This window comes from Anopheles stephensi, chromosome 3 (genome assembly GCF_013141755.1).
Source record: "Anopheles stephensi strain Indian chromosome 3, UCI_ANSTEP_V1.0, whole genome shotgun sequence".
NCBI classification, from domain to species: domain Eukaryota; kingdom Metazoa; phylum Arthropoda; class Insecta; order Diptera; family Culicidae; genus Anopheles; species Anopheles stephensi.
This window is the reverse complement of record NC_050203.1, coordinates 80,141,376-80,168,658: the sequence shown is the minus strand read 5'-3', so window position 1 is coordinate 80,168,658 and position 27,283 is coordinate 80,141,376. Positions and strand designations below refer to the sequence as shown.

Sequence of the window (27,283 nt, the reverse complement as noted above, 5' to 3'; positions counted from 1 at the left end):
CAAAGGACTGAGAATCGAGGCTGTTTGTTCATGTTGGTAGCCCCATACCATATGTTTTTGTAAACAAACTCTGACATAACTCGACTAAAATGTCGCCCTGTCAAATCGATAAAAATCCACCTTCTAAATACATACACCTTGCTGAATACTGATGAAATTGTTAATTAACATTTTGACAGATGACTACCAAATGACAATCACTGACAGTTGGCAATGATTGATTTTAAATTAACCGTTGATGAGAGATGTTACGAAAAGCAATTTTTTATGACTTTACTGAATTTATTCTCTCTAATTAAAAAATATACTTCAAGTGAGCAGAGCAATATCATCCATCAATATGCAATTACATGATCCTCGCCATTAGCATAATTAAAAACACGGTAACAGCTTACCCGTGGTCAATTAATTTCAATGCTCGCTCGCAGATGCATTCCCAACACACTTTCCTCACTATTCACAAGAATTCATTTCCAGCTCGTTAACCGTGTGTATTAGTGCGTAGCTCATTCGATCGTACCCGTCCGTCCATTAGCTCGGTACTTTAATCTTCTGCACCTCTGTCCTGGCTGGCAAACCGTGGCCATTGTTGAAGCGGTCAAGTAGCGTAGCTTTCTCCCTATACACGAGTAACGCTCACAATACGCTTTTCAGTGTGGTATGCTAAGGGGGGGTTTTCCTCGGTTGCGTCACAGCTAAAGAGAAATGTGAAAGACATTGTGTTTTTTTTTGTTGTGTGTTGGCCACTATCAACACAATTCCCTATAGTGTGTTAGCACATTTATACTGCTGTATGCGAGGGAGTGCCTTTGTTTGCGATAATGATGAAAATCTCGTTTTCCCTGTGCGATGTGAGCACTTCGGTTGAGCGTAATAAATTGTATTTTTAGTTTAGTGTTCAAATGGTCATTGCTGTAATGTTGCTATAAAAAGAGGAAAAAAGCATTATAAAGAAACTATTCGCACTCTCAATATTAAAGCTGTTTGTTTCATACTTTCAGCCAGCTAAAGAAAATATAGAAGGATAAAAAACAGCTTGTCAAACAAAATGAAACTCAATCGGGAAAAAATAAATGTCCGTACCTCACCAGTTTTCCACCGTTGCCGACATGATAAGCTTTTGTGCCAACCCGCCGACAACAGGTACCGCTGTTGATAAATTAAAAACCCCAGCCAGCGAGTGAAGGAAGTGTACACGTCAGCTCGGAATAGTTTTGACGTGGTAAGCGTTCTGAAAAATTGACACGCTATCAAACAGTGAACCGCTACTACATTTCCCAAAAACCGTTGATCCTCGCCCACATTCGTGTTGAGCTGGTCGAACGATACGGCGAACGTACAATACAAATACAAACGAATCGAAACAACACACAAACGCTCCACGAACGGTAGAACATTGAACGGTTGTTATTTCCGTTTTCCTTGCGCTTTTCAATCCGATTTAAAGTTTATCCAGCACTAAGCAGCATCAGAATGCATTAGTACGCCGTACTATGGTTTGACATTTTAAGCAGGTTTTAGAGAGAGAGAGAGAGAGAGAGAGAGAGAGAGAGAGAGAGAGAGAGATAAATCAATGCCATCCATCACGAACTGAAGTGTGTTCGATGTCGCCCGAACGATGAGATGGAACTTCTCAATCATATAATTTTATTCCTTGGGTTTTTTTTTTGCGTTGTGGGATGAACAGCCCATTTCCATTAAAGCTTTCCCATTTGGTGTTTTTTTTATTATTTTCATCATTCGGTCCAATAAATATCGGAATCTGACGCAGGAACGTCAGCTCAAAAATCACTTCAGCTGATCGAACGCTTGAAAATAGCAAAGCAAAATAAGAACGGTAGAAAGAAAAAAGGCCTCGGCAAAGGCTCACTCGGTAAAGCCTCTTAATGTTATGAGCTTAAAAACCGCCATCCTGCAAAGTCAGGCAACCGAGAAAATTCCCGGGACGCTTTGCGGGAAAAGTGAAAACTCTTATCTTTCAGCCCCCCTCCCTCCCTCCATTCCGGCTTCCCTATCACCCGACGTGGGAGACGAATTTTGTGCCTTTTTTTGTTTTATTTCGTCACAATTTACCGTAAATGGATAAACATTGATTGCGTCGGAACACTGGGCAGAAAAAAAAGCCTTGGTGCGATACCCGAACTACAGTCAATATTTGACTAGGCGAGCGTGCCAATATTGATCGAATTGTTTACCGTACAGTGAAAACTGTTTACAGTACCCAGCGCCACCCGGCCGACCGACCAAACTGACTTGGATTGACGCGACCGAGTGACTGACTGACTGACGGATAGACGGATGGACGGACGGAGGCCAGACTGTCACACGGTGGTCGGATGTGTGTGTGTGCGTCTCCTTCATGCAGGGAGACTGAATCCGTCCGGGAGATCGCGTTTCGTTATCTAAGTGGAATCCCGGTTACTGATGCCGAGTCGTTCGTCCTAATCCCATCTACGTCGGTGAAAGTTGCCCGAGGTCTCACTGGTGTTTCAAGTGATTAAATAATGGCCGGAAGGTGAAGGTGTGATCCGTTTGTCTGGTTGGCAGGATAATTCAATCATTTTATTACTGGCGAAAAAGGCAACCGATAGATAGACTTAAAGGTTTTGGGAAATTCGGAACATTTTGCAAAAGCTCTGCAAAATATTCTTGCAGGGTTAATGAAGACTTCAGATAGAACACGGAGATTTCTTACCGACATCCATGAGACTTCAAGGAATTATTAGAAAGCTTTCTATGTCTTGTCTTGAAAATCTTAGTATTATTATTATGAGTAATGACTTATGTCTCCAATATTTCTGAAGCTTTCTAAGGGAAGCTTAAGCTTTTGTATGTGAGCCTATTAATTTTTTTTAAACAATTATATAGAACAATCCATTTGTTTCTCAAGAATCATAGAATAATGTATAAATTAAAAAAATCAACCTCAAACTGGGTGTAAGGTCCAATCTTTTACATCTTTGACGTTTAATAATTGTTGTAGAAAATCTACTTAGCTATGATAGGATATACTAACATTTTTCTGCCAATATTTTATATGAAAATTTATAGCGCAAGGAAGATAAAGAACTTGCTCATGTTGTTTTCGTAGAGTAAAAGTTTGCTAGAAATCTCCAAACTCGAACCGAGTCACTCTTATCTTCCACAAAATCCACTTAGTTATTATAGCATGTATTGTATTTTTATAGCAATATTTTTAGCTCGATTCGTTTATTTCGAAAGTGATGTCGATTTGCCGTTGTTTCACAGTACAATTTCAACAACAAAAACTCCCCAACTTTTAGTGGCTTAGGTGCACTCTGGTCTGAGGTCAGTAGCGCTTTTGTTGACGTGATAATCTGAGTCATCGAAAAATTAAACTCACTCCCAAGTGCATTCGTCTGATGTCATGGCCATCACGATTGCTTATTCCAACCTCCATGCCCAAGCTGACCAGCCCCAAAAAAATCCACTTATCTAATAGGTGTCCACTCGGCGAACACGGCAGACGGCAGATAAAAAATTAATGCTACCCAGATGCGCTCTCGTCACCGTAACTGCAACTGTCACAAAACTAGCCACAGTGGCGCTCGGACCACTTTTTGGATTTACTTTTTAAAGCACACAATCCAATTTTGTTTTCTTTTTTATTTGGGGTGAATAAGACTGAGTTTTGTGACAAACGAGCCCCAAAATTCCAAAATTTTGACCTTGTCCGGGGTTTCTTTTTGTTTTGCACCCATCCAAAAAACCCAGGGAGTGTGCTGGACGAGATAACAACTGTCCCGAAGTAGAAGGTTTAGAGTGTTTCGACCGAAACACACCCAACCCCCAATCGCCCAATGGGGTCAGTTACACTGTAAAGGATCACGATTCACAAAGGGTTTTTTTTCTTGTTTGCTGGGTTCAAAACCCCCTAATTCATTGTCCCTTTGTTGATGGATACAACCGCTGACAAATACCGGGTCCGGGGTCCTTTCCATCAACCCAAATTAAACCGATGCAACAACAACGATATAATGGAGTAAATTGAAATGAAATCATACGCTCAACGTTAAGCAAGCCCGTTCTGCTGAAAACCAACATCCGACGGACGGATGGACGGAACAAAGAGATACAAATAATCACGGCAATAAGGACTCTACTCAATCAAATCGTTCAATACAATCTGGGCTGCTGAGGGCCAAACAAAAAACGCAACGAAAATCATTTACCAAAATCGACGAAAAATCAAACAACGATAAAAATCGACATCGTAAGAATTTTGGACGGCTAGCAAGCACACCGTCCGTCCATCCGTCCGTCTGTCTGCACGCACAGCACGGACGATGAAGAAATAAAATTTATCGATTTTTGATTTCGCATCGTCTTTATCCAGTGGCGTTCGAGCGTTCGATTGTTTTCGATTCGTTTTTGGTTTGCCTTGTTTGAGTCAAATATTGCGTTTCAAACGTTTTTTTTTTCACGCAAGTTGTGTCGCGAGCCAGGTCGCAAACGTCTTCCTCGACAAGCAGCACAGACACAGAGAGCTGTTTCTTCTTAATAGAGTTACAGCAAAGGCAACAATCAACGGTCTCCGGTTCGGTTTGTCGTTGAGTTGGTAAATTTTATGGACATTGTTCGAAGGCTTGTTTTACGAGCGCACACGACCCATTCCATCAACACGGCTCCAACATTGTCTCTTCCGGTAGGCGAAGAACCCTGCCCAACGAACGGAAGCAAAAGAAGGCACAATGGGTGTTGGGGCCGAAGGAAACCATCTTCAAACCCAATACGTGCGAAATAACCCATAAAACAAGTCCTTGTTCGATTTCTGTCCATCCGCGTGTTTTCCCCGTCCGTTCGGAAGTGGAAGACATGGTTTTTTACATCCGGCCCCTATCTCGGCACTGTCAAAGATATTATATTACAGCCTGTACTAACAACCTAGTCCTCCGCCGACACCCAGTTGATAGCGAGCGATCGCAATCGACGTTTTCGGCGTCTCCTGTCCCAAAGTGCCGGGGTAAATATCGGCCTGCAAGGGTTGATAATGTTCTGGCCTAGTTTTGAATGCCAGGCAAGTACAAGCACCAGCAACCGGGGTTGTATTTTACTATCCTACGGGCGTGTTACTTATTTCCGTACGACGTGTACGAGCGCTGATCGAATTGACATTCAACGTGATAAGAGATGACATGAATCTGTGTTCCGTGTCGCGTAACGGTAGGCTAGGTTTACGGGCTGAGAGAGAAGTTTTGAGCAACAGATGTAAAATCATGATGATCATGAAAATCATGTAAAAAAAACCCCAAGATTGTAACACGCAAACGATGTTCGTGATGCCTTTATAGGCGTTTTTTTTTATTAAAGCATTAATTAGAGGAAAGTTGTACAAACACGCGTGTTGCGTGACTTTATGCAGTTTGTAATGATAATTGCATGCGATAATTGCAGTTAGTGTAACAAATTGGCCTGAATATGCGTGCAAAGTGTTGAATGGAATGCCTTAATACATGCAATCTGCAAGACAAAAAATCTTATTAGCTCTGGCAAGAGAACAAAGTCGTTTCCAGGATATTGTAAGGACATGACACATTCATGACAGTAACGTATATTCTCCTTTATGCTCCCTGGCGAGACTTTCAAGCAACTATTTACAACAGTTGCCAGCCAATTAATAGACTGAGGACTTCATTCATTCCCGGAAATCTTAGGAAGAAGTATCCCTTGTTCTATTTTCTTTCAAAGCTCAAGGAGAAATAAGGCAAGTCAAAATACCCCGCAACACATAAACCAAAGAACAAATCAATTTGGATTAAAAAAGAATGTCCAAGACTCGAAACAAGAACAAATCCATAGTATTAAATAACGGAACTTTCCAGAAAAGTTCTACTTGTTGGATGAATATTGTTTGCCTCGTGGCTGGTCAAAATATTCTTCAGGACTTCGATCTAACCTTACCAATTCTAGCTAATCAGCGATGGTCGTGTGATGGCAATTATGGATGAGTTCTGAGAAGAGCACGCAAGAAAGACATACCTTGAGGGTAGGTTCAGTGCTCCTCCAGTGACTCCAGAATTTAAATTTGGCATCCAGACTCATATTGAGGAGCTTCATTATTGGTTTGACCAGCCAAGAGCACAACTTTTTCAAGCATAAGAGGTACTATAAGTCGACGTAGGGAATCTGTCGGCCCCAAGTCTCATTGCTGAACATTTGCCGTTGTTGTAACATTCAAAATGGCCTAGCCAGCATCTGTAAACGATAAACGATAACCATAAGGATCAAAGATCCTCAAGAGAATAAAGACATCAAAAGTAGAGCAAGAAGCTGACCAACAGTGCCGAGTTTGACGGCTAATGAAATCATCAAACCAACTGCTTAAAAGTAGTTCAACAGCAGCATAACTGTCACCCTCGGACATCCATCACCCCAAAGATGGCTCCTCTTTTATCTTTCAAGATTCTTTAAAACAACATTATCTTCCACCTACCGCGTTACTACAAATCGATAAAACTGCCCTTGATAGTCGCTGAGTCCCGAACATTGCCGCAACGATTTAATTACAACTCTTCACTTCACAGTAACGGCAAGTCCTGGCCCGACCCTGGTGCTTCATATTTGACGGCCCGCAAATAAATTATGTACCCTCTCGGTTCGCGATCAATCTATCTATCCTCATGATTTTAACACCATTTGTCAGCGGCGTAAACAGGCGCCCTCCCGGTGCGCAAAATATCTTCACCGGAAGTACGCTAAGGAAGATTGATTTCTTCAATCGACTGGTCCAAAAACCCCATGGTCCATGGTAGCATAGCGGTGAAGGTGATGGTGGTGGTGATGGTTTGACATTCGGTCGTTAATTTTATCCTCACCGCATCAGCCAGCCAGCCAACCAGCCAGCCGGGCACTTCTTCATCGTTTGACGTTTTGCCGTCGCCCGGGTCGGATAAATTTCCCGGTGATGACAAGCGCCGATGAGATGCCGGCGGTTCTCCGCCACCGTGTATCGCAGGCGTTAATAAGCTCTCAATTTATTCCACGGTGTCGAAAGCATCATCGTGCATATTAATTCACTCACTTTGGGTGCGCCGAAGGGCTTCCCTGGTTTTTACCGGGGAAATTAAGGGAAGGGAATGAAAGGGGCTTTTAATCCCTACTTGACAACTCACGATGTCCAGACGACCCTCTCTCTCTCTCTCTCTCTCTCTCTCTCTCTCTCTCTCTCTGATGGTTGAGTGCACGTGCAGCATTTTAATGCGAACCAGATGGCCACCCATACCGGCTCAGTGGTCTTGGACCCTTTTGGAGAGAGAGAGAGCAATACCGATATATAAATAGCGGCAGCCAATTAGATGACCTCGCGAGTTGACACGCGCTTCCGTTTCGAATTGAAGCGAATTCTCAAACCACCTGACAGGAGACATAGATCTCAATTACTAAGCTCCTCGATGTGCGTGATGTTGTAATCGACCAGGTAGCCGTGAGTAGAATTAAAACTGCGCCTGTTACAATATTGATCGAATCAATTAGCTTTCAAACGGTGGATGGAGCAAGGGCGTAACTCTTCACTCAGGAAGGAAGCACGAAATAAAGAGCTCCAATCGATTAATTAACAACCTCGAAAAGATGGACAGGTTGAAGATGTTGAGATATATTATGGTTCCTTACGGGAAGCAAATACAAAAAAGTTCTTCTAAAGACTAAACTAAGAAGCATTTAAAAATAAAACTTCCATGACTCATAACTTTTTAACTAGACATTGACCTATGTGCAACAAAAATTTATAAAAATCCAATCAAATCGAAATCTTCTATGTAAAAGACCTTTGATATTTTTTTATGAAAATCTTTTTATTCTTAGAATTTTTTGAAAATCAACTATTATCTCTCTCAAAAAAAAAACTTGGCATGCTCTTAATTTTGTCCACTGGCGATCCCATAGTGTACTGAGGATCTTTTATCATAAAAAAATGTAAATTAGTCAGTGAGAAGAAAACCAAACTGATGTACTGATTAATATGCGCTATTTATCAGAACTTTCCTACAAGAAGCACCAAAGACAGATTTTATTTCCTGTGGACCCCTTGAGCTCTTTTTTGTGTCATATTTTACGCCATTTTTTATTCTAACACCTCCAACCACCATTTCATCACGGACCCACCAAACAAGTTCGACCGATCGGTCAGTAAATCATCCCACATCCCACCGACTCTATTTTCACAACTCACCAGCGACGGTTTGATTATTTGATGTAGCCGAGATGCCTCTGGCCACGTGCCAATACGCCCGGCAGTAGCTTGGGCTGGAATGTGAAGTGTACCCAGCCACCGGCCACCGGTTGGGTGTAACTAGGCCATCAACACACTTCAAAACGCACACAAAGGAGCAGCATTGTGAGGACGGTTGTTTGCCTGCATTCGCTGCACAATTGAAGAAGCTCAGCACCGGTCGTTTCAGACCGCCCGTAAACATTAAATGCGCTCTCCAGCTTAGTGAAACGGTCTTTACGACTCCCGTACAAGTACCTTGTACTTGTTTTGAACCCGACCGCCGTTCATATTCATCGCGTTAATAATTGGCACCACTGGCTGCCTGGTCCGGTGCAGTTAAGAAAATAAACCAGCTCAGTGGTGGTGTGCCTGCACAGCTTGCTCCAAGATTACTGTTTGCGTAATTATATTGTGTTTTTCCCCGTATTGCCTTATTAAAATAATTTTAAATGAAAAATGAACTCTCCAAAACCTAGAGCCCACAAGCTCATGATTAAGGAACCCATCTTCTCCATTACTAAGCATCAATTTGATTACGAACTCCCTCGGCCATGCATGGTGAGGTCAACCTTCGGTTCATCCATCATTAGTGCTTTCTTTCAATCCCACAGACGCACACTCCAACTAACGAACGCTCGGTGCGTGCCACACACGCTGGATGATGCAATCATTAAACCCCCGATCGAGCCCGGTTCATCTAGCCCCTACCTCAACAATTCCGCACACTCGGTTCTGGTCAACCGCAGAAACTTTCTCCCTGTATCCAGCAGAGTTTGGAGTGTCGGGGACTCGTTTGCATTCAACCTTCTTAAGCATGAATACGCTGTTCGAGTGGCATTAGCTGACAAGTTCCTGCCCCCACGCGCTGTCAAAGAGACCGAAACCACTTGACTGACTTGTCTTGCAGTACAGAAGAAGGCTTAACCGGGGCCTTGGGCGGGTGTTTGAAGTTCGTTTTCGAGAAGTTTCTGTGTGTCGAGGCATCATTGACAGCCACCACAGACAGATGATGATGAGCACGAGACAACAAACTATTGGAAGGTGATAAGTGCCTTTGTCTCTGCATCTTGAAGAATTAATCCTAATCCGCTGTACTTGGTGGTGCGGTTGAGTATTTACATGTACGATGTCAAGTCGTGTCAGTTGTTTGTTGCTCGCTTGTAGATGATAAGATTTACTGGAAGCTACTGCGCGGTTGCATTGCTTTACTTGATTTCCACTTTTGATAAGTAGTTTTCAAATAAGGCTTAGTTCTGCTCAGACTTTTTTTATTCTGAATGGCCTCTAAAAGAGTTCAAGACGCTAACGCTTCACCTAGTGAAAATGTCAAGCATTATAGTCTAGATAGTGGTAGCCCTCTATATGTCAAATTTCAAACCAAAAACCATTTAAACGAGAGGTCTTCTGAGAGTATATTAAACATGTAACGTAACAGATTTGAATTTAAATTAATTTAAAAATATATATATATACAAAACAGAGTTCACTAAATTTCAGAACAAAAAAGAACTTTTGTGGTTAATATTACTTTGCATTTAAATTACACACGAAAGAACCTCACGACCAATTTCTTTAAATGTCACATTCAAACATTTTCAGTAAAAAGCCCTGGCCACAGCTTTAATAAACAAAAAACAAAGGCAGCATAAAACAAACCTCCGCATCAGTTGCCAATTTTCATTACATTTTACCAAAGTTTCCAACGGCCGTTCCTGATGGATGATACATAAAAGGAAATCCTCCGAGAGCGCGACCAGCTTGCCATACTACACGGCCCGGGAACTACCGAAGCAACCGCGGCACTGAACAGGTGCGCAGTGAAATAAAGAAATTAAATGAAACATTATGAACTCGAGCGGGCCGAACCAGCAGAACGCAGCCGAACAGTACAAGAAATGATAATGAAAGTTTTATGCTACGGAGAGCGAAATAATCTAATTCGCATGCCCGAAACCAGCACAGCAGGGCAGGTGAGGCGAACGACAAGGCCGCACACTTTCTTCAAAGCGGAGACATAATTTGGCGCCGAACCTGGACCTGGGAACACACCGATTCCTGGTGAATGTTGCAATAAAAGTGGTTCGCTAAGTGTGCGCATAAAATAGAATTCGCAGTGGAATATATACAGGGGATGAAGGATGAAGAGACAAAAAAAAAACGTCCGGACAGAGAGTATTTTGGGGGGAAAAAAGGAAAAATGTATAATTTTCCATTACACATCTACTGGATGAAAGACAGACACGCCAGCGTGTACTGTCATGGCCGTCGCACAGTGCTGAGCGGTGTCGTGTCTGGACCGAAAGTGATAAGATCATAAACATTTCCATCCACCCAAGAGAATGCATGTAATTTTAACGACCCAGTAAGGGTGTGCGTGTGTGAGTCACACTGTTTTAAGCTGCATACAAAACGGTTGCTGCTTTCTGCGTGTGTGTGTGTGTGTGTGTTGGTGCCAACCATAACCAGCACTTGGTGAGGGTGTTTTGTTTAAGAGTATCGTTTTAGGGCTCTTTTTTTTGCTCCCATTCTGGACTCGAGGGTTAAGAGCTAATGATATGCAAAAAAGTAAGGTTCACTTTAGAGAAGATGAAATTTTTTTATTCAGTAATGTTGGCACCCAGCACGTCCCCAAGGTGGTAAAACGGGCAACGAGTAAGGTCAATACGCTGACAGCAGCTTTCAACCGGTCACACTGTGGACACGTACCGTGCATACGAAGGCCTTAAAAATCTCATATGCCTTAAGTGTATGAGATCTCATATTCGGTGGGATGGTAAAGAGATGGCTTGGTGAAGTGTTATTTATGGGCATCATTTTCTTGCCATTCTAATAAAGGTGAAGTTACTTGAAGCTTGATTGCCGTCATAAAAAATATGTTTAACGATATTTTTTGAACTGTCGAATCGTTTTTTTTAATCCGATAGATGGCGCCGCTGTTAAAAGAGAATTCGAGCAGTTACTAAGACAGTAACTTAGAGGTTTCATGTGAAGGTAAACGATGTTGGAATCACTTCTTTAGTTCTAAACTCTCGACATCTCTTGGCCTTCCATTTCTGATTTCTTTTAGATCATAAATGTAGGCGTAGGAAAAGGTATTCTACGAACCGTTAAGTCGTTTAGCTTTGATATGCAACAGATGGCGCCACTGGACGAGAATTAGTGTATTCGAGCAATAACTAAAGGGTTTGTGCTTTGTTAAAATATTGTTGAATATGATTCTTCAAAAATATACCTCTGAAATTTAAAATTAGATCGAAATACTCATCGAGAGGAACATACCGCGCACACAATTTATCTGAAAAAATGCTTTATAAAGACCACAATAATTTTTGTATAGTATTTATTTGAGCCGATTTGTAGCCACTGTATTAAACATTTATTAAAAGTAGTTTTATTACTAAAACCTATTCCTTAGCCTTCAAATCGCTTTGTAGTGATTTACAACAGATGGCGCCACCAGTAGAATAGTATTCGAGCAGCTATTCCGTTTTACACATATTCACGAGAATTCTTTCCTACGACATAATTAAGCTAATAATGAAAATGACTATTCATCCGGAAACTATCCTCCTTTTCTTGCACATTCAAATTAAAGTTCCCTAACTGCTCACGACACTCGACACCATTAATATTGAAGCAATCAGACTTGAAAACAAGACCGAGCCCGTGCTCGGCCGGACGGGAGAGGTACAATTTCACTACCAGCAATGAAGGTCCAACACTTTTAAACTTCCATGATAAATTATGCATCTCGACAGAGCGAACCGGCAAGCGGGAGTGTCCGGTAAAATGGGTAAAATTTCATTTCAAAACGAAAATAGCATCGCCCGGTACAACTTTGTTCCGAAAACTCTTGAATCTCACTTTAGAAACTACTTTTGCTCGCACCAGTACCAGAGCGCACGGTTTGTATACAAAACAGTGCACAGGTAATCGTCTCCACCGAAGTTCGTTCTCCCCCACTATTGAATTCAATATAAAACAAGAGAAAATGATGCATACTGCAGCAGCACACACAAAAAAATGACAGCTCGTCTCGAAAACTTTTGCTGGACGAACGAAAAAACGAAGCACACACAACGGGTCACCGGGCCAGGAGCGCAAGGATGAAATGTTTCATATTTCAGTTTTGCACCACAGCGACAGATGAACAAGAAATGATCCAGGCAAGTGGAAAGAAATAAAAAAAGAAGCGAACGCACAGGAAAACTGAACCTGAAGTGGCCCGACACGCCATTTGCGTTTCGGAATGAGTTGAAATTGAAAACTCTTTTACCGGGATGTAGAAATCCGGTGCAGTTGGAAACCCCCTCTTCACGTTGCATCAACCGGATGGAAAGTGCATTGGAAAATTGGTCGACTGGGAAGTGAAGCTGCCGATCCAAAAAAAAAAAACAATCCCCTGAAACACTACACGACAAAGAAATAACGCCCGGCTGAGGTGTGTCTCTGTTTTCCCGGTCCAACTCCTGGTCACCTTTTGTTGATACGCGTGATCCATTTCTTTCGGTCGGAAAACCCCGAATTTTTCCGAAAACCGAAGCCTAGGACCGCCGGTAAAAAAGTGGGGGGGGTTAATTAACATTTCAGCTGGCCAATCGAGTTCGGCGAAGTCGTAAAAGGATTTTCCAACAGATCCCAACCATTCAGTTTTCCACCGCCAAATTGACCGAACCAGGTTCGCAAAAGCACTCTTCCACGGCTTTTCACCGTACAAAAGGAGCAGCAACGAGCAGGAAAAGTGATGAAAATTGAAGAAGAATAATTGGAAATGTTTTCATTTTTAATTAATCGTCCAGTTGCCGGATTCAGCATTTTTTTTCCTCGCTCAACAGCGAGCAGATAGTGAGCAAATTTCCATGGAAAAGTGGGAAAAATTAAATTGCACGAACGCACAAAAAGTACAGTTCACCAGCTCAACGGGCTAAGAGTGTTCAAAGTTGAAAAAGGCACAAAAAAGTCAACTCTCGTGTCGATGAAAATCTGTAGAATTTACGTCGCCTGAAAATTACATGCTTTCCCCAGCACACACACACACACACACACACACACACACACACACACACACACACACACACACACACACACACACACACACACACACACACACACACACACACACACACACACACACACACACACACACACACACACACACACACACACACACACACACACACACACACACAGTTTTGGTAATAAAATTAGCGAGATCGGTCTGTGTGTCTGTTTCAACTAAGGCATAAATTAAAAGCCAGATCAATGGAAGCTTTTATGCCCAGCGGAGAAACGGCACAAGAAAGCGATGCGATGAGATGCAAAAGCGCACGAATTTATTCCGCCACACTAATTCCTTTCATTCGCGTACGTTTTGCATTAGGTGGTTTGTTTTGCTGCCAATCGCAGGACCCGAGCGCAAAAGGATAAGCAACATCCGGCCAATCGGGCGAACACGGTGCCTGATGTGCCCGGCTATTAGTAGGATGGAAGGAAACTCCCCTTCTCTCTCTCCCCCTTCATATCCTTCTCATTTGCATCGGTTCGGAGCGGTTCCAGAATCCGAATGAATAGAGCCACTGATTAGTCTGGCTCCGGCTGCTAGCGGACCTGCAAACCGAGCACGCGAACATGCGTACTCCGAAAGGGGCAGTTAGTCGAATTTTCGATTCATATCCGCATCCGGTAATTGGAAATCGATTTTACATTTGCCAATTGGATATGTTGTTGTTGTTGTTGGCCTCGGCCCCCAAGCATTGAAGACGGGACGCAACGCCTCCGGTGCGCTGCGTAAATCCCATCCCAGCGTCAGATACCGGTAGCTGGCGAAGGATTGCGTTGTGCCTGGATCGATTTGCATCAATTTCCGTTTCGTACTGTGCACGCTAATATGGTTGCTGTTCCGTCGATGAGCAAACCCGGTGGGCAGGCCTGGGTGGATTGACCTGACCTGGCATATTGTAAACATGTTACCGGGAACGGTATGTTTCATACGGCAGGGCGCAATGAATCACGCAGTGGAGATGTTCCCTCACAAGGTGCACCAGGCAGACCGTAATCGTTGGAAGATTACGAAATTGACTTCAGAGTGGGCGAACTGTTGCTTTCCGAAAGGGATTGTATGGGCTAGTTGCGTTTTATTCCTAGGAATTCAAAATGATTATAGAGAGGAGCTTTAATCTTCTTGTGAATTTAAATTTAAAAACGATTTTTAGTTGAAAATGGTGATAATACAAAGGTCTACGAATGCTTGTGCAAGAATATCTACCAAAGGCAATCCATGAATCTATCTATTTTTCCAGATGCTTATCTTCTTACAATCGTGAAAGTACTTAACTTTAGCATATAAACGAAGACAGAGCTTCTGATAGCTTATGATAATATAATTTGACGCGATAACGCTGCATTTAAACAGACAAGTCAATCAAGCATTGGATATCTACCACCTATGCGATAGATACCGTATCACAGTTTAGTCAAAATAATCCGGACTCAAACGTATGTTCCATCTCATTTCTAAACTCATTTCTAGATGAAGTTGGCTGAGTAGATTTAGCACGAGACGCTGTCACAATTTGAAGACTCGGCTCAATTTAAAGTTCATGTTCATGTGCAAAATACTGAACAGAAATTTCTTATCAAATAAGTGACCGAGTCGCTAGAGAAGCCAATCTTCACTTCGCAAGACCGGGTATTGAACCTAGTTCGAATCGTCGCCCCCTCTAAAGCACTGACAACTTAGCTTCAAAATTATTTGTCAGAGAAACCATACAAATAATGAGCCAAGATCTCTCAACGTTAAAAAAAACTGATTGGTTCTGCTTGCTAGCCAGATTAATGACCTTTCATTCAGGAACAGTTCAGTGGCGGTCTGGTGGTAGAAACGACAGCAGCGCCGGCCTTCACACGGCAGGACCTGAGAGATGGAGTTCAAATCCCGTCTGGTCCCCCTAAGAAAATAAGAAATATAAATGATTCAATTAATAACTATGGCCTAAACACATCACTAGCATCATATCCTATTTCTTCTCAGAATAAAACAAAGTTCACTAACTGTACTTCATTAGGTTCTAAGCATCTTAAAACTCTCCCCGGCATGTGTTGACTCAGTCTCACCCAATTCCCTGAACAAGCTGTGAGTTTTCCACCTTCCCAAAACTTCTTTCACCTATGCAGTTTCCCCTCCAAAAGTTTCCCATCACTGACACAAATTTTCCCAGGGTAAAACTCATTACGCAAATGAACGGTTCGATTTGAGCCGCTTGATCGATGACGATACAGTCAATTAAAAACTAGCTCCCAAACACCCACCCCCAGGGCGCCACCCGGTTCGCTCCTGATTGAATATCGCTGTTCCATCAGCGTCAACTTCCATTTCCCTATCGATCTTCACCGGCGGTGGCCACCGACCGAGCAAAAGATATTTTACATGAAAACTTGCTCGACGCGTTCGACACCGAGCACCAAACACCATATTGGCTCTATCAATCTTTCCTGTGTAAGTTTCCCGTTCGGTTCCCCCGTTGCCGGCTACCGTGCACCTTTTGATAACGTTTCCCGGTGGGTGAATGACTGACACCAAGTCTCCTCCAAGGGCAAAACAGAACAGCCAGTGTTGCCGCAAAAAGAAAACTTTCTCAGCTCGGCACCGCTGAAATAACAAGATAGGGTGCTGGGCCCTTCTAGCGAACGGTCGTCCCACTATAGACACCGGATGAGTTGACACTAATTTGCCCGGAAATCAATACCGGAAGCAGTCGCGCGTGGTGGTGGTGGCGATGGTGAACCAGCTCGGACTGGTTTTCTTCGGAACCACACACCGGAGAATCGTTTGACGTGATTTTGCCATGCCCCGTCAGCATGAGTTGCTGGTCCTTGGCGATATTAAGCGGCGTGGGCAAGGATTTTGCTGACTCGACGTCAGCAGCCGAATGTCGCCATTAAAGTGGCCATTCAAGACGTTTCTGCAGTGGTGAGTTTTCAATCGACCGGATACGGAAACTTGCTCTTTGCCACGCTTCTTCGCGCCGGGCAAACTTCGCTCGGCCAGACCAGCCAGACCAACCTCACTGTGGGAGGTAGTATTGAAACGTAGTCTTATCGGATTATTGAATCCATCTTCGTTTTTCCTCCCACCAACCAACCTTTCGCTGGGAATCCCACAACCCACAAAACGCACATCATCGGTTACGGTGGTCAAAAACACACTCCAAACCCAATCATCGTTTCGAGTTTAATTCGATAATCTTCCAGCAGTGAGCTCAAAGAGAATTAACTCGGATAACTTTTCGCCAGCTATTGTCGCTTCTCGGGGTTGAAGCCGGCGCCATCCAAAACGCTACTCACTTAATATTTCATTAAACAACCGGTTTTACTTATTTAAAATCTCAATCTTACTGAACTAACTCGTTGCCGCAAAGAGTACTCCCGGGCCAAAATTCGCCACCAAAAAGGATATCGAGTACCGGTTGTTCGGAAACTGCGGATCGTTTACAACCCAGACGCTAGCTTCTTCCCCTTTGGGGGTTTTACATTTGAGCCCTTTGCGGGTTTTGTTTCAAGGGGGTTGCAAGCAAGCTTATTAGGTTATTGGCGAGATTTGCTCTTTAAACTTTACTTCACTAACCCTTCAACAGCTCAGCGCAATCTCTTTCAAGCACTAAAAGCTACCGCAACTGCTGCCGTTAACTCGCGCCCGTTGGTGAAATCGCTAGAGCGGGGCTAGATTTGCTTGAGCAAAATGAAACAATAACACTACACAGAGACGGGTTGCTTTGTTGAACGGGGTGCTTTAAAGCTCAAGTTCAACCCGACACCGGAAAAGCCCCGGAAATGATTTCGTTCAATTTGTCAGATTGTCTAAATACGCATGACGGCATCGCGATGATGGGCTGGTGGCTGGATGGATGAAAGCGATCGATGCTGAGTCAGGCGAATTGATTGTAGCACTTTGATAACTTTTCTCATAAGTTGAAAACTTCCGTCTGCCACATATACCCATTAGAGAACTGAAAATATGAGCGTGAAAATATTGATTAAAGGTAAGCTAAACAGACGTGGGAAAGAAAAGCCCCATGACACAGAGAAAGAAACTGTTACTATTCACCATGTCTAGCAAGGTCACGGGAGCGAAGCCTCTCGTACATGCGTGCGAGCGGGAATCACTCACTCACCGACCATGAGTAATGATCCAATAACATCCGGCAGAAGAGCGGTAAGATTTATTACCATTTGTTTGTGCCGCTGTTTCTTTCTACCGTTACGCTTTGCCGCGATCTTTGCAAACATCATTACAAGAATATTTCCAAACATTGTATCACCATTGCACCATAATCATCATCCACAAAGGACACAAAACATTAATGTGACGCACTGGGAGTATGCTGCTGCCTTGGCCTTACGATGGCACGACGGTCTACCCCGCTGAAGAGTGATTGTTTTCTTGGCAGATAATTAAATTAATAAATTATTGCACCCGCACAATAATTTGTCCCCGAGGGACGAGATGGTTTAATGAGGTCGAAGGACGATGGAAATCACTCGAGCTCGACTGTATTAATTTTGTACCGATATCGTTGCTTCCGGTGAAAAAATCCCCAATTCTTCTGACTCCATTTTGCTTCCCGAGTGCTTTTAGTTAAACCATGAATACTTTAATTTTGAGTCTTCTTAATTTTGAGGACAAATAATAGAAATTGGTAGAAGAAGAGAAATGGTAGAGTTCAAGTGGCAAAGTTCAGACAAAGTCCAAATTCTGTTTCTTCTTGCAAGAAACTTAGGTACTTCTCATGAGTTTGGTTAATCTCATATGCTGAAACTAAAGAGCTTTATACTACAAAAATAATGTGCCTGAAGAAGTTGGCCCTCCCAGTGTGATAAAAATGTCCGCACAACAGACACCTTTAAGCCAAATGATGCTCACCTTCAATGAAAGGCCCTTTAAAGTCAATAACAAATATAATAGATGTACTGTAATGAGTTTAACCCAATCTGCTCAACTATTTCGACCATTCTTTACAAGTATCTGAACTGTTTAAAACTGTGTCCAGAGAGATTAGCGATCAGAAGCACGATAATTTGGAATAAAGAGTTGGCAACACTGCACTCCAGAATACGACAGAACGATACACATTGACGTTGAAACTTTACATGTTTTCTCCGACTTTGAGGCGAAAAAAAACTCCAACATGAGCAGGGAAATTAATTCTTGCCCATAGGATAGACTCCTAAAGATTCTCTGAAAGTCGTGGAGGATCTGGCAGAAATACATAAAAAGTAAGTAAATCAACTCCACAGAGCAACAAACCGCGAGGAAAAACTCTCCACAGGCAGTCACCTGAAAACAAAAACACCAAAACGAAAGAAACACTTACCTACCTATCACCTTAGGCCATATCTCGTTTACTTCCCGACGACTCCACCGGATGCTCAGCGAAACTTCCTAATAGACGCGCCATCTGCTGCGTACGAGCCGGGCCAAGTAAATGTTGGATATTCGACAGACGGCCACTTCCGTTTGACAGCTGTCAACGTTTCCTAGTGCGCGGGAAAAGAAGTGTGTAAAGTGCGGGAGCATCACTAAGTTATTTGATTTTCCGCATCAGCCCTTTCCCAAGAAAAAAAAAGCCGTACCCTTGACTTCATTTGTCAAATTCATGCAATTTATTTTCGCTTTATTATCATTATTTCTGCTATTTCCATTACACCATTTTATTCTTCACCAATGCAGCAGCAGCAGCTGTAAGGCTCTGTGGCTTTCCGTTTAAGCCTATTGTATAGTATCCACTTTGTGCGAGGGATTGGTTTCGTTATGATCTGTTTGCCCTTGTCCGGTTCGGTGCTTGACGTACCCATCATCTTGACGCCAAGATTGACTTGCTTTTGCACTTTTTGCCTTAAGGCTTTAAGGCTGCGTCCTGTGAGCCATAGATTTCATGAAGATTGATTCTCTCGTGCTCTCGCTTTTTTATTCTTTCGATAGAAGAGCACTGAAAGTGTGGAATCTAGTATTTATGCCCCTTTATTATCGTCCAGTGATTAATGGTCGTAAATGAAAAGAATGTGCTCGAGTTCGATTCAACATCGAGCAAAAGGGACGCAGGTTTTATTGGGTCCAACCAGATCTATGAATGATTTATAATTTCCACCAGCGCGACAAAAGCCGAAGTGTCCTTCTGAAGCGGACGATTGTTGTCGATCCATCTTATCTACCAAAAGGGATCTTAATGGAACACTCCGTGTCGTGACACGTCGACAATACACAGCGAGGATTATGTGCGTGAGTTTTCTTCAATTTTCAACGCCACTCCCGAGATTACGACCTCATCCGACAGCAACGTATCAATCCGATGACAGACAGCTCCCGGGGTAGATTAAGCTGTCGATGACAGTTCACTCGTCACGTCAAAAGGATCCACGAGGCAGGCGAAAGCCAGCCGAGGGATTATCGACCATGATGAAGCAAACAGCGGGAAACAAACACACACACACACGTTGTGGGACACACCTTTTCGCAAAAAATCCATCCTCGGGTGCTTCAAAATTGCTTCTCGATAAACCCACCGCCGGCCGGTTTGCCCTTTGGTGTCATTTTTCAGCGCATACCTGTACGGTGGCCACCATCTGTTTTCTTCAATTTCGCTCAATTTTCTCACCTTTTTCGCTACCAGTTTTGCATCTGCCCCCCTTTTGCTTGATTCGATTTTTGCTACGAAAAGTAAATGAAGATTCAAACGACCGAGAACCGGTCGTCGTTCGTCGTGCTTGAGGCTGGCACCGGTGCTGCCAACGGTTTTTCTTCTTCCATTCTTTTAGCTCTCTCTCTCTCTCTCTCTCTCTTGCTCACTCTTCAACAATCAATCCCTGTGCGCCGTGAGGATTTTCTCGGATGAGTTGCACGAATCGCGCTAAGCGAGATCTGCTTCGCATCGTGCGCCAAACACGAAATCGATCCCACCCGGCGAAGAAGAAGAAAGTAAAATCGACACGTTGTACCGATGCTGCCCGCCGCTGCTTCTACTCGTGCTTGGTCATGCAACAGCAGCATCCACACCGACCAAACGGTACCAACAACATTTGCCATATTTATTGATTATATCGGCCGAAATGGTGATTGGGAAAGAATAAACTATGCTCCCGTGCCTTGCCAGCTGGTTCCCTAGCGTTCCCAAATATTCAAAGATTTGCCCTCCCCAATCTCAATTTCATCCTCCCGCTTTTCCGTTTTCACCCCAGACACCCATTATTTACATCCCAAACCTGTGCTGCTCTAAATTCACGCCCTCCGCGACAATAAAACCGGTCGGTCGGTGGGTGTCGGTGGGCGTTGAAACATCGCGAGGTATCGAAAAGATTGAGCGGCCGATTTTGTGGTTAGGCATTCGTACGCCTACCGTACGACACGGTTCAATCCGCTTGTACCGGCACATTTACGCATTCGCATCCGATATCGCATTCGTAATCTGGGGCCTGTGCGTGGTTTGGTTTCGGGGGTTCACCGTTTGAACAGGAGAAAGACAGATTGAACCACCCGGAACCGTTACGCCCGGGTTGGAAGTTTGTTTTGTTTCACGCAACGTCGAGCCGTACAATCGTGTGGTGTCAAATTGACAGACGCTATTAGTACCTTGGTTTAGTCGGGTGTGTGCGTGTGTGTGCGAGTGGGATTTGCCTACTTTAATGCTAGATGGCAATCGGCCTGATTCGTGTCTCCCTCGTGTCTTTAGTGAGAAGTACACTATTGGGAAGAGCCGGAAAGGCATATGGAAAAGAATGTATAGTAGAATTTTACATGATTTACGTTTATTATTAATTTTAATTATTTTCCACTTCATCAAAGAAATTTAATTTAAAAAATTAAGGTTTTGAAGCTTTTCAAATATTTTTGCAAAATCATTTCAAACTTTTTTCTTAACTCTTGCATAAAATAATATAACAAAAACGATTTGATTTTTTGTATTTTTCATCGATAATCGATAATCATCGATGGAGACGCCTAGTACTTTGTACGGGTTATGAGTAGTAATATCCAGCAATACGGCCAGGCCTTCATAAATAAAAAAAGTATAAATATCCACTTTACTTAACTTAATATTAAAAGACAAAATACTTAGTTTGAGTTTTCCCGATATTTAAAGTAATAAGTAATAATATTATTTTAAGTACTTAAACTAATGTTTTATCTAACAGAAATCTCGTACACGATACTAATATAAAATGTTGTTTAATTCACATTTCTTCTACTTCTTCCTTGGTTGTACATCCTCGAAGGTCTTGGCCTACCATTTCTGGCTTTCTGTTACTTGATTTTATTTTACTTGTAGCTCTATAGTCAGACCTGCGTACGGGGATCTGGATGGGATTTGAACCCCGGTCCTGCCGTGTGAAAACCGGCCTCAAACCGGAATTGATGTTGGTTTGCAAATCAGTCTAATAAAAGTTTTTTAGAGTTGCACTACACATAACATGGTTTAAAGTTAAACTAAACAATTCAATTAAACTATAAACGATTTACCAAACAACATGTGTGAGAAATTTTCCTCACACAGTGTTACAGATTAATGACCCACCACAATACAAAACGTCTTCACGCGAAGATCACTCACTCACACACCCAAACCGGCATCGGATGATTCGTAATAAAATATGACCACTGCATTACTTCAGGCCAGCCGCACACACACACACACACTACACGGCCAAAGGAAAGGAAATTTGTCTCCCATCATGCACCTGATTTCCCCGATGAATGTCAGCTGCCTACACCGAAACTCAAAGCACCTTCATCCAGCGGTTTGGCTCGTTAACTGCAGACATCATCCACATGAAAAAGCATCCCATTGTTTTCTACCGCAAACCACTCCATCTCGTACTCGCAACACTCTCTCTCTCTCTCTCTCTCTCCCTCTCTCTCCCCAACATCAAGGTTGCGTCAGTTGAGGTGAATTCCTGCAACGTTCTGGTTGATTCTCTCGCTTGATGGAAGCATGATTAATGGGGTTCGCGCGCTCAAGATTTATTCAAAAAACTCCACCCACCCGATTCCTTGAGCTGACCCACTTTTCTTCGCTGCAGTCACGCCAGCTTCGGCACGAATGACAGCGAACTTTGCTTTTCGCCTTTGTTTAAGCAATGCAAAACTCCAAGCCAATCAGTTTTATCGTCAGCCGTGTGAAATACGTTTAATCCCCGCGAGCATTAAGTGAAATTGAAAACCCCCACCCGAAAATGAAGGTAGAAAGCGCACCAACTCGCCCGTACATTTGTTATTGTAGATTTAATTCGAATGCACATTTTGCATAAACACACACGCACGCCATAGCAAGTATATTGGAGCGTACACGATTTTCCCATTACAGTCGATTGCTGGCGGGGCTGGGGTTTTTTTTTGTAAATTGAGAAGGACAAGCAACAACAGAAGTAAAACGCAGTACAACGCAAGAATCAAACAGCAAAACACGGCTGCCGATTTTTCCGACTCATTTTGCTGTGTCGGTCGGTCAGTCGGGTTGAATGTTGATTTGCGGACGAGTGTGTGTGTGTTTTCCACTGTTGATTCGCTTTAAATTAATTCCAGTCGATTTAAATAAATGATTGAAATGATGAAGCAAGTTAAAAGCGCGTACGGAATCAGTGTCGAAGCCTGTTTATCTTCAGGGTATTCTGTTATGGTTTATTATGTTCCTAGAGTTTGCTTGGTATATTTGTACTAAATTTCCTATTTCACAAGATTGTTTTAAATACATTCGCATAAAATCCAACTGTACTCTCTTTAAAAATAGCTTAAAGTTGCCTTAAAGCACAACAGCACAACATCATACTCAATCATATAAAAAGGCTTAACAATTTCACCTATTCCAAGTGGTGCTTTTGCCTTCGCTCCTCTACACTCCTCTGCAAAGGATGGATATTATCGATTTTCTTACAGGATTTTGTGGCAAATTTAATTTTCACTCCCCTTACACCACACCACAGAGTAATGCAATTCGGATCCGTTCGTATTCGTACAGATTCGCAACCGTTCGTACCGGCACCAGAGCGGCACAACCTTTATCCTAACCAGTGATCAATCTACCGAGCAGTACTTCGGTTCACTTTCTTTCTCGTCCATACATTCTTCTCGCTCGCCCCGAACTTTAGGGTGGTCGTGTGGCAGGACCGAGTAACGTAAAGTAAGTGGAAAATCTTCATACATCCAGCGTACCACACACAAGGAGAGAAAGAAGTCCAATCCATTTCACCACAGCAAGCAACGAAGGATTGCAGATTGTTGAGTATGTGTGATTGCTACAATTGGCACAATCCGAACCGATGTGATTTATTGCACAAGCTACTTCACGAACCGAAACCACTCACCAAGCGAGTTGGTACGTAGAGGTGGAGAAACGTGAAATTAAATCAGTACGCTCTATTGTTGCTCTACTGTGGTTGGCAAGTTTGACGAATAGTATGAGCGAAATTTCTTTCTTATCGCAACGCTTCGTTCGATTGTTCTGCTAACAAATTGTTATTGACACCATCAAGGAAAAAGTGGGACAGAAGGGTTAAATATCATCTACATAATAAGAAAACATTTATGGTTATTTCAAGCATTATGCGAGGACATTTCTCGTACACTGATCTGATGGATGGAGGCGCCCAGTACTTTACTGAATTTTGTAACATTTGCACGAGAACAAAATAAGATAAATGTTTACAAAAATTGATTTTATTTGAAAGAAATAAAAATTTCATCTACATAACAGCAATGAATTTCCCGTGCTTCCAAGCATTAAAGTTGATCAATTATTGTATATAGTATTTATCGATGGAGGCGCCTAGTACTTCACTGTGTGTCGTAATAACATAGCATCAACTTGCTCTAAACCATTTTAACTAGGAAAATTACTAACCAAAATATTTAAAATAATGAAAATTTTACGGTTTAAAAAAAATTGGGAAATTTCATCTCGTTTATAGAAAAACAAAGGAATAAAATTAGGAGCGAATAAACAAATGTAAACTTTAAGGAGCGGGAGAGAGATAGAGAGAGAGATAGAAAGAAAGAAGAGCATTATTATGACAACAATTAAGAATTAAATTAAGCTCCCTTATCACAGCTTCCATGACATTTACTTCACACAATCGAATTGACCTTTACATCATCCATCCAAACGCCAAGTTTTTTTTTCGTGAAACATTATCCCAAACCCACCTTTTTGCATTATTACTATAATGCGCACCGAGGGAAAGGGGGTTAATTAATGCAATCAATTTCCCTTGCATCATTTCCCAGCGCAGTGAGTTGTCTGCATGCAAAATGGCGAAAAAAAGGGGTGACCGAATGAATTATTCAGTGTGGTCGACGTTTATCGATGTATATTTATCGCCATTATCAAATTTGCAACAATTTAAGCGTGCCGCGTTTTCGCTTCTCTTTTTTGTTTCGCATCCCCACACGATCAAAGCACGGCTAAAAACCATGAAAACCGGGGAAGTTAATTGACTTATTCCGTGACCGATGATATCCCTTAATTTGTGCCGATCATTGGTATTATCGTACCACCTTTCAGAGGGCCGCAGCAGCAGCACGAGCCTAACAACATGTTACCCGTAACAGCAGCGTGTACACGTGTATTTGTATATGGGAACAATAATTGAATTAATAAGCGTGTGTAGCGTAATGTTTAAACCAAGTACAAACCACAGAGTGGCAAGGGATGGCAGAGAATAGGGGCAGAGACCCGCCCCGTCACCCATTGCCAAAACCCGGTTCTCATCTGGTGCTACCTTGAACCTGATGAATATTCATATAAATCAATAAAACCCTCCGGCACAATTACCCGCCGTTGGCATAAAGCATAAAGCAGAAGGTACGAGCTGCAGTAATTTGTACATTGGGTGTACTAGCAAAAATCAACAGGCACCCAAGAGACCTGAATAAGAGGTGTTTAGCTCTCTTTTCCCCTCTCTCTCTCACTCTCTCTCGCTTTGATCTGTCAGCCAACTCACTTATGCAGCACATCTCCAACGTACCCGAATCGGATATCAACTGCATGGCGGTGCATGCAGCACGTTCGCTCTCGTCTACCGTCCGTAATTTAGCGTGACATCGAAAACGAGAACAAAAGCGACCCGGAACTGGATAGAGTCACTTTTCGAACTAGACGATAACTAGCTGCACGGGTCTGCTGGCCCTGGTCATGGTGCTCTACTATTTGTGCAACCGTGCACCAGAAAAGCGACATAGCCCACCGGTACGGGATATGGCTGAACGACGAACGTAGTCCGTGATTTATGAGCACACACAGGCCCCCACTGGGTGCGCTTGTGCGTGTATCGTGCCGGGAAGTGAACCATTTCGAATCAGTGCCAGATGAACCTTTTCCAACATTTGACCCAAAAATGTTATTTAGCGACATACTAGTCGCAGCAGTAACAGAAAACGACAAAAGAAGCTTGGGTCCTTCTCTTTCGAGCTTTCTTATCCGAAACACAAACGAAACACAGCTATGGGTAGTATTTCCAGAATTGCAGTAAGGGAGAATGTTGTTTCGAATACCTTTGCTTCTCAAGCTAGTTCAAACTAGAGAGGGGGAATGCATTTAGCGTAGCGAATGGACAACAACGTTGACCTTGTTTTGTTGATGCTGGTGCGACTGGAATCAAGCAAGCGAACGATGAATTCTACTTTTCAGTTAGGGGTTGAGTAAGGGCACAAGGACGAACTGAGGCTGGATGAATTATCTGTTGATTTGTTGAGAGCTGCTGCTACTAATTGGTTCCACTTTTACGAATTGATAATTAGTCCACCGTGGTTGACTGGTGCTCCATGGCACTTCAATGTGGATACAATTTTTGCCATTTTAATTTGTTCTGTATTCTGTGTTGTGATAAGGATAATGATATTTGAGGCTTAAAATAAATTGTAAAGTAAATTGCTATTTAGAGCTGGTTAAAAATTTTATAGGATAAAAACTCAAAAACATACAAAGAGTAACAAAGCAAAAAGACCTCCTGAATATCCATTACTGAAAGAACTACTTTTGATATCCTCCTCCTCCAATTTCAAAAAGCTTAGACTAAGTTTTACTCAAAAAAAAACTATGGAAATCAATTAAATAGTAGCACCGTAATCTCATACTTGCGCCTAAAAGCAGCCTATTTCGCATCTCTGTAGGTTCGAGCAGCTGCTCGACGAAGTATCTAAGTAAAGAATTATTCGAGCAGTTTAACAATGATGCTCGCTTATTTGGAAAAGCTAAAAAAACCTTCATGCAATTGTTTAAAGAAGTAAAGTACATCTTCGTTTCAATTTTCCAAGTTAATATTCAACTGTAATGACTTCTATCGTTTAGAACGAAAATATTTAATTGAAATATAAATGAAAACTGATAAAAATTTCACCCTTCACTCACGCTAACAAAATCATTCATCCGCCCTTTTGATGTGGCCGTAAACTATCCCTACACCAGACAAAAGTTTATTTTCACAACAATTTGAACTTGTTTTGCTGGCAAGGGGCAATTTTCTCGCTCAAAAACAAGCGAATAAAAAAAATCAGCTTGAAAAATAGATTTTCTTACTTTTTTACATACTTTAAACCTAACCACCACACAGGACCAGTGCCGAAACGAGCAAGGAGGAAAAACATATTCACTTCAAAGCTCATTTCCTACCGAAGTTAATAGACATAGTTGCGTGGCGATATAAACAAAAGGCGGTTGGGTCCGTTCTGTTTACATCAATTGTATTGAGATAGTAGCAAGATTGCAGGCTGGGAAGGGAGAGAGAGAGAGAGGGGCGGAGAGTGTGTTTGAACCAATTTTCACACCAACACACGTTAATACTCACCACAAACTCGTCCGTTCCCGGGCAGGAGTACGAGGTAAACCGCAACATCCTGCTGCAACTGTCCAAATAGATTGAAGACCCCAGGAAACCCCTGAAGAGAGTGATAGAAGTAGGAACGCAAATGAGGAAGGTTAAAAAAAAGATTCTACCTAAGCCAACCTAGGTTCGAAATACGGGTTTCGGAGGGCGAAAGAACAAATAAAAAAGCGATGAGAGGGGAAA

At 42.5% G+C, this 27,283-nt stretch overlaps 1 protein-coding gene across 6 annotated transcripts in view; it reads left to right on the top strand.

Annotated features, from left to right (window-relative positions):
* The window catches only part of LOC118509173, a 104,383-nt gene that overhangs the window by 62,751 nt on the left and 14,349 nt on the right, over positions 1–27,283 (top strand). The gene's annotated exons all lie outside the window — the stretch shown is intronic.